The following is a 13,412-nucleotide window of genomic DNA, read 5'->3' on the forward strand; positions in this document are numbered from 1 at the left end:
TTAACACATCTGAAAGAGTGTTGAATTGAGTAGGTTCATAATAAATATTTGAAAATGAATGAACTGAATTTCATACTTTAAATGGGAAGCCCTTCAATGTCAGATGTGGCATTCTAGCTCTCTATGTAGATTACAAAATCTGGCTAAGTACACTTATACCCTTTGGGTGAAAAACATGAATGTTCCACAAATGCTGAATGAAAGAATGACAAGATGAATGACTGACATACCAATTTTACTTTTTATTCTTCTCCCTGGCGAAAAGCACATGCTTATTTCCAGGAAAGAATTTGCTTCTGAATATTAGGAGTGGCAACCTTTGTGAGGTCAAGTCTTTGTAAGTAGATTATCTTTGTAAATCCGGACTTGAGTTTGAATAACCTTAAGAGCACACATTAAGTTTAAGTATTCCTAGGAAGACTAGGAAGACTTTGTTCCAAGAATCTATATATTGGAAACCTGAGAGGTCAGGCCATTGATTCTTTTGTATTTTGATGGGAGTATCTATGAAAACATTACTCTTGCAAATATTTCTCTCCATAATAGAGATGGATGCATCATTAAAAAGTTAATGGTTAGTCTTTAGTCAGTAGAATTTTAGAGTAAAAACATGGAAGTAATAATTAGAAGTTTAGTTTAAATTCAACATAAATCTAACTCTCTTTACAAAGTTATCAACATAAATAATGTTCAAAATGTCTATATGTTAAATAACAAAGATTGAAAATGTATACAAATCAAACATAACAGCAAGAAAGGAAAACAAAACCTCTAACATTTGTAGGGACAGATGAACTGAAAGAAAAATGTTCTGAGAATTTTTCAGCGTTTTTCTTTTTAAATAACTTTCTCTAATTGTATTGATATACTCCATTCTATCAATCAACCTGCATCTACTTTTTGTCAAATACTTACAAAGGAATTGAAACAAAAACCACTGTTATAAACATTTCCTCCTCCGTTCACCTTTCAAAATGCCTCTTTGAAACATCATGCTGTAATCATTAAATAATCTACTTCAAAATGCATATATGTTTCAAGATAGAAACTTGAATCAAATGCAATTTCCATTACTTAGAAAAATAAGATTTATACTGGTGAAATGTTTAGATTAAATACATAATATTTTAAAAATACCAAAGTATCTGTTATAATAGATGTTCCAGAAGATTGAGAAATGGAAAGTTACTTCAGGGTAGCACTATCTCATGAATAAGGGTGGATTTGAGACAGACTTTAGAATATTGAGAGGACTGAGCAAAAACTAGGTGAAACACTATGAGAAATACATGTGTTATGGGAATGAAAATGCTCAAAGCCTGATACTAATGAAACCATATTACACGTTGAAATAGATCACTGCAGAAGAGAAAGGGATTTATTTTATTACTGGTGTTAGGATATGGAAATGCTGTCTGATTTCAATGTCACCTTTGCTGACAGTAGTGAATCAGGTCATTAGAGAATTATGTCCATGGCTTGTTTGTTGAGGCTCCTGGGGTCTGGCTAGTGAGATCAGATTAGAAGCTGCAATAGATTTTACAAGGTCATTTAGTATTACCTCTGTCTTTTTTGGCTTTAAATCTATCTATCTATCTATCTATCTATCTATCTATCTATCTATCTATCTATCTATCTACTGCATTCTTGAAGAGGTTTTTTGAGGATTCATCTGATGATTATGTGTCATTATGACAAAGAAAGCATGAAATGACTTCTTTAAGTCACTTCTATCCACTTATAAGTTCATAGCCAATTGAAGAGAAGACTAAGTCCCTCATATTAAAAGTTCTGTGGTGCTACTGTCTGAGCTGTTGGAGAAAAAGTGTGCAACGAGTGAAAACACACTTCTTCAGATCACATCAGACAGGTCAAGAGCATTACAGGATTATTAACTTGGATCTGTTATTGTATTTAGTACATAAATTATTTTAGCTCATTACTAAGTGTTATGCCATGTGAAAATGGGGGGGAGTCCAAAATTCATTCTGGAGAAAAATATTAAAAATAAAATGAAAACATATGTAAGCATATGAAAAGGGATTTGTAGTTAACGATGGAAATCTGCATTTATTAATTTTCAGGTCTGCATTATATTGTTTCTAGTTCTAAGTATTGTAGCTTAGAGGCCATGCAAGAAACTTGAAACTCGGAAAATGGGAGAATTATGTATCATATTTTTGTTGGCATTTCTGATTAACATTTCATGTTTTGTTTATACTACAAATAACACTCATATTCACTGTAATGCATTTTCTATATTAAATGTTGGGCAAAGACATTCAGATCCCAAGCATTTATAAATAAATGATTATGTTCCATAAAATTAGATCATTTTAAAAATAAGTGACACTTATTTTCTTACAAGATATTTTATTAACTTTATGTTTTTACTCATCAGGTAAGATGAATTTGAAATGCTACAATATAAATTTTATACCAGAAACTTGTACTTAGGAGCATATGTGGTTCATGGGGTCTGTATTTCATTTACTTTGATCACAAAAAGCATCTTTTAACAGAGAATTTACAAATTCAGTTGCATAATGAAGACTTTTATTAAAGATTGAGAAGTTGAAATTTATCCACAGTAAACCATAGACAGCTTTTCTGACCCTTTTATACTTATTAAAATTACATGAAAACTTAATCCTTCTAAGTCTTTATTGGAGTGCGTGTTTCTTTTCTTGGAATTAAATAATAATATTTTCTAATGCTTGCTAAGATATTTTAAAGTAAACATCGTGCTTATTTCTGTAGATTAAAGCCATTATATTTTCCTGTCATGGGAGAAATTGTGAGTAGAAAGGGGGAAAGTCAAAATTGTCCTATTTCTTGTTCCTGTCCCTTGGTCCCTCATACCCAACCATATCCTATTGCTTTTTTTCTCCCTTATTTTCCCCATCTTCTGCCACTTTGGTCACTAGGATGAAGGAGCAAAAGTAAAAAAGAAAGCAATAATATAGGAATAGGTCAAGAGAGGAAAGGCTAAAAAAGAACTTGGATAATTTTTCCTCTCTTTAGAAGTGGTGGTGAAGTAACTCAACGCATGTAGCACTTATTTAGTGTCTTCCATATATAAGAGAATAAGAAAAAAAGATCTGCAAATGTCAAATATAGGGCATAAATCCCTACTCTCCACTTGTCTCCTCTCTTACCTCCCCAAACATACTTCACAAACAACATTCCGTATCTCTGTTTACAGAAATAGAACTGAGTCAAATGAAACTCTACTAACAGACAAAAGACAGTCTTAGGAAAACTGAAGCAGTGAGGTCTAATTTTGGCAAGCTCTGGCTTGACTTTGTTTGTGTCCCCTCCTCTCACCTAGTTCTTTTCCAACAAGACTGAAATTTCACAAAAGGCCTAGATGTCCCTCAGCTACACTTTCTCAGGCTCACCCTTTCCACAACTCCCCAGATAAAATTTATCTGTAGGCCATCTACTAATGTTCTCTCTGACAGGAGTGAATAAATGAATGAGTTACTGTATGTTAATCTGTTCTGTGCTCAAGAAGAGATTTAGTGTGGAAATGTGTTAAACCAAGGAAGTGGCTAAAATAATGATACCATAATGAGAATTTAAAGCACTAAAGTTGACCAAATGTAAGAAAAGATTTGACTTTGAGGAACCTCTGAAATCCCAAAGTACTAGAGGATACATGCTCTGTCACAGATGCCTGACTAGTGCTATAGCTTGGGGAGCTTTTGTCCTCTACAACAGGGGACTGCAAACTATTACTCATGGACCAAATCTACCCAGCTGCCTGTTTTCGTAGATAACATTGTATAAGAACACAGTCATGTCCATTCTTCAATGTTTCTGTGCCACAGTGGCAGAGTTGCAGCAAAGACCATATGATTCACAAAGCTTCAAATACTGTCTGGCCCTTTCAAGAAAAAGTTTGCTGACCTCTACTCTATAGGAATAATGACATGGAAAAGAGGGACAAGTCTTCTGTCTTATTTCCATTTCTTTCTTTTTCTTTTCCTTTCCCTCCTCCCAATTTTTTTTCTTCAATTATAGAACAGAGCAATTCAAACTTTCAGTTTGACTACTTAGCAAAAGCTAAAACTAATGAATCACGGTTATCTTAAGACATCTTCAATTTCTGCTGCTTTTACACTGTAGACATAATTGAATGAGCGGTTGTAGTGATTGTCTTGCTTTGGTTATATAACTCCAAATCAATTCCCATTTAGCTTCCTTTAATTACTTCTAATGACTGCTGATTTATCACACAAGGAATTTACCTCTAATGCAGTACAGAAAAATGCATATTGTCTTCTTATCTTACACCACTAATGCATCATCTGCATAAAGGAGGCACAGATGTTTAGAGATTATAAATACTTTTGTGATAATATAGATGTAACACAAAACCTAGGCCATCACTCTTTGATGGAACTTTACAATTACAAAGTGCTGGGTGTGGTGGCTCATGCCTATAATCCCAGCACTTTGGAAGGCCAAGACAGGAGAATGCTCGAGCTCAGGAGTTCGAGACCAGTCTGGCAACATAGCATGACTTTGTCTCTACAAATAATAAAAAAGTTAGCATGGTGGTGTCTGTGGTCCCAGCTATTCGGAAGGGTGAGGTGGGAGGATTGCTTGAGCCCAGAAAGTCGAGGTTGCAGTGAGCTGTGATCACGCCACTGCAATCCAGCCTGGGAAAGATTCTGTCCCCACTAAAAAAAAGCACACTAAGATACCATTGCATTCTTCCAAAATAAAACTAGTATAAGAAAAAAACTATAAAATAGCCAATATTTTTAAAATATGAATTTTTGTAGTGCATTAGTAGCCCATCCCCCCACGTTTGCATTACCCAAAGCATGCTTCCCAGAAAAAGTTCTAAGTGGGTAAAAAAAAAAGTTCTAAGAGAGTAAAAAATAGGGAGGTCAAATAAGCTTAGGAAAGACAAAGTTAAATGGATATCCTTACTGTACAACTTCTCAGAAGGTTTAATGTAAAATGTTCATTATTAATTGCAAAGAGAGGATAGAGTATGCTTTATTTCTTAATTTACTTATTTACCCATCTTTTCAATAAATATTTTCTGAGTGCCTACTCTCTGCCAATCAGTTTTCTAGGTACTCTGAATAGAGCATTTCAAAAAGTTCAAAGGTTATGAAGAGTTGGAGGATATCATGTAAATTTAGAAAGCTTTAGAAAGAATTCATGAAGGGAAAGGACTGAAAAATGAGTGGAATTATGGTATGTGGAATTGGCTAAAGGAGCTGCATTCTAGTAACTAGAAATATGACTACAGATATACATAAATGGGGGTTAATATACACTTATTGGATTTAAATGAATTACATGGAATGTGACAGTTGCAATAGTATGATGAAATCTTCAGCTTTGAGAATGGCACCTTGCATATGTTGTTAGTTTGTACACACACGTTCTTGCATGTTCACATACACACAACAATATACTGAAATAGACTTCATTATTAATCTGCTAAATATTAATCAAACTATTAACCGAGTTTTATTGCTTCTGAGGGATTTTTCAAATTTTACTTGTATTTAAGGGTTTTTCTTCAGCCTTTGTTTGACTTTATTGTCATTATTGTTCTGAAGTCACACCCTCTAGTTTCGCTTTTACTTGTTTTAAGGGCATCAAACAAGCAAAATAAAATGTGATAATTTTATTCTCAAATGTTGTTTAATTTAATACATAAATGGTGATGCTCAGATGTTTTTGTGGGCTTTCTGTTGTTAGCCTCATAATTTATTCAAACTGACTAAGGAGCAAAGTGATCTATTTAATTTACTGTTCTATTTAAAAAAGAGTTGCTTTGCCATATATTAATCTGACCTGGTGAAGAATTTGCATAGGATCAGAATGAAACATATGTAATGTTGAACTATATTTAACATATTTATAACTCCATTGGGATCACTCCAAACACATAACCAACTGCCAAATCAACATACTTCCTTGGATTCTAACAGGCATCTCAAATTTAACATGTCCAAAACTGAGATTTTGATCTTTCCCCAAAATCTGCTTCTCCCAGTTTTCTCTTCTCACATTTCATACCAATTCATCAGTGAATTTTATGGACTGTACTTTAACACATTCCACCTTGGGTTGTTTTCACAACCTCCTCTGCTACCAAATGGTGGGCCAAAACCTCATCATCTGTCTTCTAGATGATTGCAGAATCCTCCTACATAATCTCCCTAATGTTTTTAGTCTCATCACGGCTACCAGAGTGATTTTGTTAAAGTTAGATTATGTGACTTCCTACTCAGAGCTGGCCACAGGCACCTGCATTTAATGTGAATTAAAAACCTGAATTCTCAGTGATGTGGAATGGCCTGCACCTCATTGTTACATCCCTGTCTTCATCTCTCGGTATGTTCCCTTAATCACTCTGCTCCAGCCACTCTGGCCACCTCGAGGTTCCACCATTACATCTGATCAGACCTGCTTTCTCCACTTTGGATTGCTATTCAAATATTAACTTCACAGAGAAACATTTCCTAATGTCAAGAACCTTATTCCTCTTCCTCATTTTAGTTTCCTCACTGCCACTCATCACTTTCTGATATACTATGTATTTTACTTATTTGTTTTGTTTATAGTTTTTTTCCCTCCAGTAGATTTTAAACTCCATGAGAGTTCAAATCTTATGGATACAGAAGTAGATATAGTATCTACTTGATAAAATAATTATAGGATTAAAACAATTAGCATATGTATATAAGGTGCCCTGTACAGTGCCTGGCTTACTGTAGCTAATTTATACATTGAAGTTTTCATTATAGAATGGAAAAGCATGCAGTCAAATGGGTCTGCCAAAATCTCGCAGTCAAATGGGCCTGTATGTGGAGCTAGCTCTGCCATTTACTACCTGCTTGGGAATCTTGGTTTGTGGTTCAATGCCGTACACTCAGACAGAGCCCAGAATAGTGCCTGGTATGCACAGTGACACTTAACATATATTGAATAAACGAATAAAACACTTTTTTGATAACTCAAAATTTACTTGTGGATTTTTTAGTATCTGAGAGATTGCTACTATGAGCATGAGTTCTATCATGCCAAACTTAGATAGTCTGAACTGATTTTAAAACATGCAATGAAATTACTGCTTTTTTTTGAAGAACAAATTCCTGATTTTAAGTGATGAATATAATTCAAAAATATCTTCTATGTGAAAAGCCAATAAAAATGTGTTTGAATTATGTCAGCTTTCAATAATAGTGATAATAATATATATAATTTTTATACTTACAAGGCATTGCTTATATTTTACCTTATTTTAAACTTTCCCTAACTCAGCATACAGGAATTATTATGCCTTTGTTGCAGAAAAGATGGACTAAGGAATTTCTACAAAGTCAGACATATAGTAAGTGGCAGAGCTAGCTTCAAATACAGGCCCATTTTAAATGGGTTAAATGCCCCAATTAAAAGACACAGACTGGCAAATTGGATAGAGTCAAGACCCATCAGTGTGCTGTATTCGAGAGACTCATCTCACATGAAAAGACACACATAGGTTCAAAATAAAGGCATGAAGGAAAATTTATCAAGCAAATAGAAAGCAGAAAAAAGCCAGGGTTGCAATCCTAGTTTCTGACAGGACAGATTTTAAACCAATAAAGATCAAAAAAAGACAAAGAAGGAGATTACATAATGGGAAAGGGATCAATTCAACAGGGAGAGCTAACTATTCTAAATATATATGCACCCAATACAGGGGCATCCAGATTCATAAAACAAGTTCTTAGAGACCTACAAAGAGACTTATACTTCCACATAATAATAGTAGGGGACTTTGGGCTGGGCACAGTGGCTTACACCTGTAATCCCAGCACTTTGGGAGGCTGAGGCGGGCAGATCATGAGGTCAGAAGTTCAAGACCAGCCTGGCCAACATGGTGAAACCTTGTCTCTACTAAAAATACAAAAATTAGCCTGGTATGGTGGTGCAAGCCTGTAATCCTAGCTACTTAGGAGGCTGAGGCAGGAGAATTGCTTGAACCCAGGAGGCAGAGATTGAAGTGAGCAGAGATCATGCCACTGCATTCCAGCCTGAGCAACAGAGTGAGAATGTGTCTCAAAAAAAAAAAATAGTGGGGGACTTTATCATCCCACTGTCAATATTAGACAGATCAACAAGACAGAAAATTAACAAAGATATTCAAGACTTGAACTCAGCTCTCGATAAAGTGGACCTAATAGACATCTACAAAACTCTTCACCGCAAATCAACAGACTATACATTCTTCTCAGTGCCACATGGCACTTACTTTAAAGTCAACCACTTAATTGGAAGTAAAACACTCCTCAGCAAATGCAAAAGAGCTGAAATCATAACAAAGAATCTCTCAGACCACAGTGCAATCAAATTAGATCTCAAGATTAAGAAACTCACTCAAAACCACCCAACTACATGGAAATTGAACAACCTGCTCCTGAATGACTTCTGGATAAATAATGAAATTCAGGCAGAAATCAAGAAGTTTTTGAAACCAATGAGAACAAATAGACAACGTACCAGAATCTCTGGCACTCAGCTAAAGCAGTATTAAGAGGGAAATTTATAGCACTAAGTAGCCACATTGGAAAGCTAGAAAAATGTCAAATTGACACCCTAACATCACAGCTAAAAGAACTAGAAAAGCAAGAGCAAATAAATCCAAAAACTAGCAGAAGATAAGAAATAATGAAGATCAGAGCAGAACTTAAGGAGATAGAACACAAAAAACCCTTCAAAAAAAATCAATGAATCCAGGAGCTGGTTGAAAAATTAATAGATAGACCAGTAGCTAGACTAATAGAGAAGAAAAGAGAGAAGAATCAAATAGATACAATAAAAAATGATACAGGGGATATCACCACTGACCCCACAGAAATACAAACTACCATCAGAGAATACTATAAATACCTCTGTGCAAATAAACTAGAAAATCTAGAAGAAATGGATAAATTCCTGGACACATACACCCTCACAAGACTAAACTAGGAAGAAGTCAAACCCTTAAATAGACGATTAACAATTCTGAAATTGAGTCAGTAATAAATAGCCTACCAACCAAAAAAAAGACCAGGACCAAACAGATTCACAGCCAAATTCTACCAAAGGTAGAAAAAGCAGCTGGTAACATTCCTTCTGAAATTATTCCAAATAACTGAAAAGGAGGGACTCCTCCCTAACTCCTTTTCTGAGACCAGCATCATCCTGATACAAAAACCTGGCAGAGACAAAACAACAACAATAAAAAACTTTAGGCTAATATCTCTGATGAATATTGACGCGAAAATCCTCAATAAAATACTGGCAAACCGAATCCAGAAGCACATTAAAAAGCTTATCCATCATGATCAATCGGCTTCATCCCTGGGATGCAAGGCTGGTTCAACATAAGCAAATCAATAAACATAATCCACTACATAAACAGAAACAATGACAAAAACCACATGATTATCTCAATAGATGCAGAAAAGGCCTTCAATAAAATTAAAATCCCTTCATGTTAAAAACTCTGAATAAACTAGGTATCGATGAAACATATCTCAAAATAATAAGAGCTAATTATGACAAACCCACAGCCAATATCATACTGAATGGGCAAAAGCTAGAAGCATTCCCATTACAAACCAGCACAAGACAAGGATGCCCTCTCTCACCACTCCTGTTCAACATGGTATTGGAAGTCCTGGCCAGTGCAATCAGGCAAGAGCAAGAAATAAGGGTATTCAAATAGGAAGAGAGGAAGTCAAATTGTCTGTTTGCAGACAACATGATCCTATATTTAGAAAACCCCATCATTTCAGCCCAAATGCTCCTTAAGCTGGTAAGCAACTTCAGCAAAGTCTCAGAATACAAAATCAATGTGCAAAAATCACAAGCATTCCTATATACCAACAATAGACAGGCAGAGAGCCAAATCATGAATGAACTCCCATTCACAATTGCTACAAAGAGAATAAAATACCTAGGAATACAGCTAAAAAGGGACGTGAAGAACCTTTTCAAGGAGAACGACAAATCGCTGCTCAAGGAAATAAGAGAGGACACAAACAAATGTAAAACATTCCATCCTTATGGATAAGAAGAATCAATATCATGAAAATGGCCATACCGCTCAAAATAATTTATAGATTCAATGCTATTCCCATCAAACTACCATTGACATTCTTTACAGAATTTAAAAAACTACTTTAAAATTCATATGGAACCAAAAAAGGGCCTGTATAGCCAAGACAACCCTAAGCAAAAGAAAAAAAAAAAAAGCTGGAGGCATCATGCTACCTGACTTCAAACCATACTACAAGGCTACAGTAACCGAAATAGCATGTACTGGTATCAAAATAGACATACATCCTAATGGAACAGAATAGAGACCTCAGAAATAAGACTACACATCTACAACCATTTGATTTTATACAAACCTGACAAAAACAAGCAATGGGGAAAGGATTTCTTATTTTATAAATGGTGCTGGGAAAACTGGCTAGCCATATGCAGAAAACTGAAACTGGACCCCTTCCTTACACCTTATACAAAAATTAACTCAAGATGGATTAAAGACTTAAATGTAAAACCCAAAACCATAAAATCCCTAGAAGAAAATCTAGGCAAGACCATTCAGAACATAAGCATGGGCAAAAATTTTATGATGAAATTGCCAAAAGCAACTGCAACAAAAGCCAAAATTGACAAATGGGATCTAATTAAACTAAGGAGCTTCTGCACAGCAAAAGAAACTATCATCAGAGTGAATAGGCAACCTACAGAATAGGAGAAAACTTTTGCAACCTACCCATCTGACAAAGGTCTAATATCCAGAATTTACAAGGAACTTAAACAAATTTGCAAGAAAAAAACAAACCCCATCAAAAAGTGGGCAAAGGATATGAACAGTCACTTCTCACAAGAAGACATTTATGCAACAAACAGACATGAAAAACAGTTCAGCATCACTGATCATTAGAGAAATGCAAATCAAAACCACACTGAGATACCATCTCACACCAGTTAGAATGGCGATTATTAAAAAGTCAAGAAACAACAGATGCTGGCGAAGCTGAGGAGAAATAGGAATGCTTTTACAACGTCGGTGGGAATGTAAATTAGTTCAACCATTGTGAAAGACAGTGTGGCAATTCCTCAAGGATCTAGAGGCAGAAATACCATTTGACCCAGCAGTCCCATTACTGGGTATATACCCAAAAGAATATAAATCATTCTATTGTAAAGATACATGCACAGGTATATTTCCTGCAGCACTATTCACAACAGCAAAGACATGGAACCAACCCAAATGCCCATCAATGATAGACTGAATAAAGAAAATGTGGTACATATACACCATGGAATACTATACAGCCATAAAAAGGAACAAGATCATGTCCTTTGCAGGGACATGGATGAAGCTGGAAGCCATCATCCTCAGCAAACTAACACAGGAACAGAAAACCAAACACTGCATGTTCTCACTTATAAGTAGGAGGGGAACAATGAGAACACATGGACACAGGAAGAGGAACAACATACACTGCAGCCTCTCCACAGAGGAGAGGGAAGGGAGAGCATCAGGATAAATACCTAATGCATGTGGGGCTTAGTACCCAGACTACGGGTTGATAGGTGTAGCAAACCACCATGGCACATGTTTACCTATGTAACAAACCTGCACCTTCTGCACATGTATCTCAGAACTTTAAGTAAAATAAACAAACAAAAATCCAAATGCAGGATTTGGATTTGCCTGCAAAATCTGCATGCTCTTCCATTCACTCTCCCATAATGAAAACTTCAGCATATGGATTATTTACAGTAAGCCAAGCACTGTACTACGCACCTTATATACATATGCTAATTCTTTTTATCCCATAAGTATTTTATGAAGTAGATATTATATCCTTATTCTATAGCATGGTGGTTACCAGTACAGACTTTGGAGCCAGACTACCTGGGCCAAATTCCAGCTTCACTAGTCACTAGCTATGACCTTGGACAAACATTTCTGGCCTCGGGTTTGTCTAAAGATAAGTATTTTAAATTTGGGTGGGGGTGAGGGTGGGGGAAACCTGTCCTTTCTGGTTGTTTGAATTCCAGGTAAAAATAGCCTTGGCCTATTTTAGGGCATGATATTGCTATAGTTTGGGTAAATCTAGCCATAGTGTTTATTCACTCATATTTATCAACTTTGTGCTGAACACAGTATATAAAATAACCTTAAGTATTTCAGCAGATGATTTGGGTATTAATGCCAATTTAAAACTGTGCTGAAATAAATTTAAGGGGAAAAAAAAGAAAACCTCTCTCATGTAGCAAGATGAACCTGGCAGGGAATCTGAATAATATTATTATCCAACCACATCATTAAAAAAACCTGCTCAGGCCACATGGTTGGCTTTGCTGCTGTGATTATGGAAACAACTTTTTCACTTTCTCCTCCTCTTCCTCTTCCTCCAACTGGCCTGCATTTTCAGTTTTAAGAAGTGGCACACTGGTATTCTTGGGATCTTAGAGAGAATATTGAAAATTTAATTCACAGTATCTTTTAAAGCAATAAGAAAATAAACATCTATTAATATTTATTAATTTATTTCAATTTATTGTTTTTTATTTATTAATATAGATGACACTGGTATTCTCACTAGATCCTTATGTCAGAAAGTAATTGTCATATATGCAAGGCATCCTAAGAGAAGATGGGTGTGTCATCATGCCAAAGGTTGGAAAATGGTCCCCCACCTGTTCTCTTTCTGCCTATAATAATGAATTTGTCTTGGTGTGCCTGATAACATGGACTTGCAGGTTATATTATCTAGTTTAAACTAAATTCACTCTTACTAAATGGACAAGTGGCTTAAGAAGCTTCCAGCAAGGAAGCTGCAGATGTAAGATAATACTAATAACGAAAGCAAAAGCAAAATACAAGAACATTGCAGAACAAACATTTCTTCTACTCTGTGTACAAGTGCTTTCTCAGTCATATTGTGAAATAAGAATGATGACCTAATGGTATGTGTCAAGATGTCAGAAATTATCAAGAACATTGAAACAGGAATATTTACCAACCATTGTTAATGGAAAAAAAAACTCATCCTAAGTGTATGCATTGTGTTTTACACCAGTTAGTGATGATAAGTGCACACTTGATTGGCAGACACTTTAAATCTGAGCATCCAGAAGCTATTTCTCATGACAACTCAAATTGGGTTTTTTTGGTATAATTAAAACTAAAATAAATAATGATTTAAAATAAGCTTATCTCATCCTTAAAAATTCCATATTTGTGCATGGTTTCTGATGCACATTTTCCATAGAATGGGACATGTCTATAATTTATAAATAAATTTTAAAATCCCATATGTTAAGGGTATCATGCTAAAAATGTGTTTAGGGATGGGAGTTAGCAAGTTTGGAAGACACCC

Source organism: Symphalangus syndactylus, chromosome 17 (assembly GCF_028878055.3).
Source record: "Symphalangus syndactylus isolate Jambi chromosome 17, NHGRI_mSymSyn1-v2.1_pri, whole genome shotgun sequence".
NCBI lineage: Eukaryota > Metazoa > Chordata > Mammalia > Primates > Hylobatidae > Symphalangus > Symphalangus syndactylus.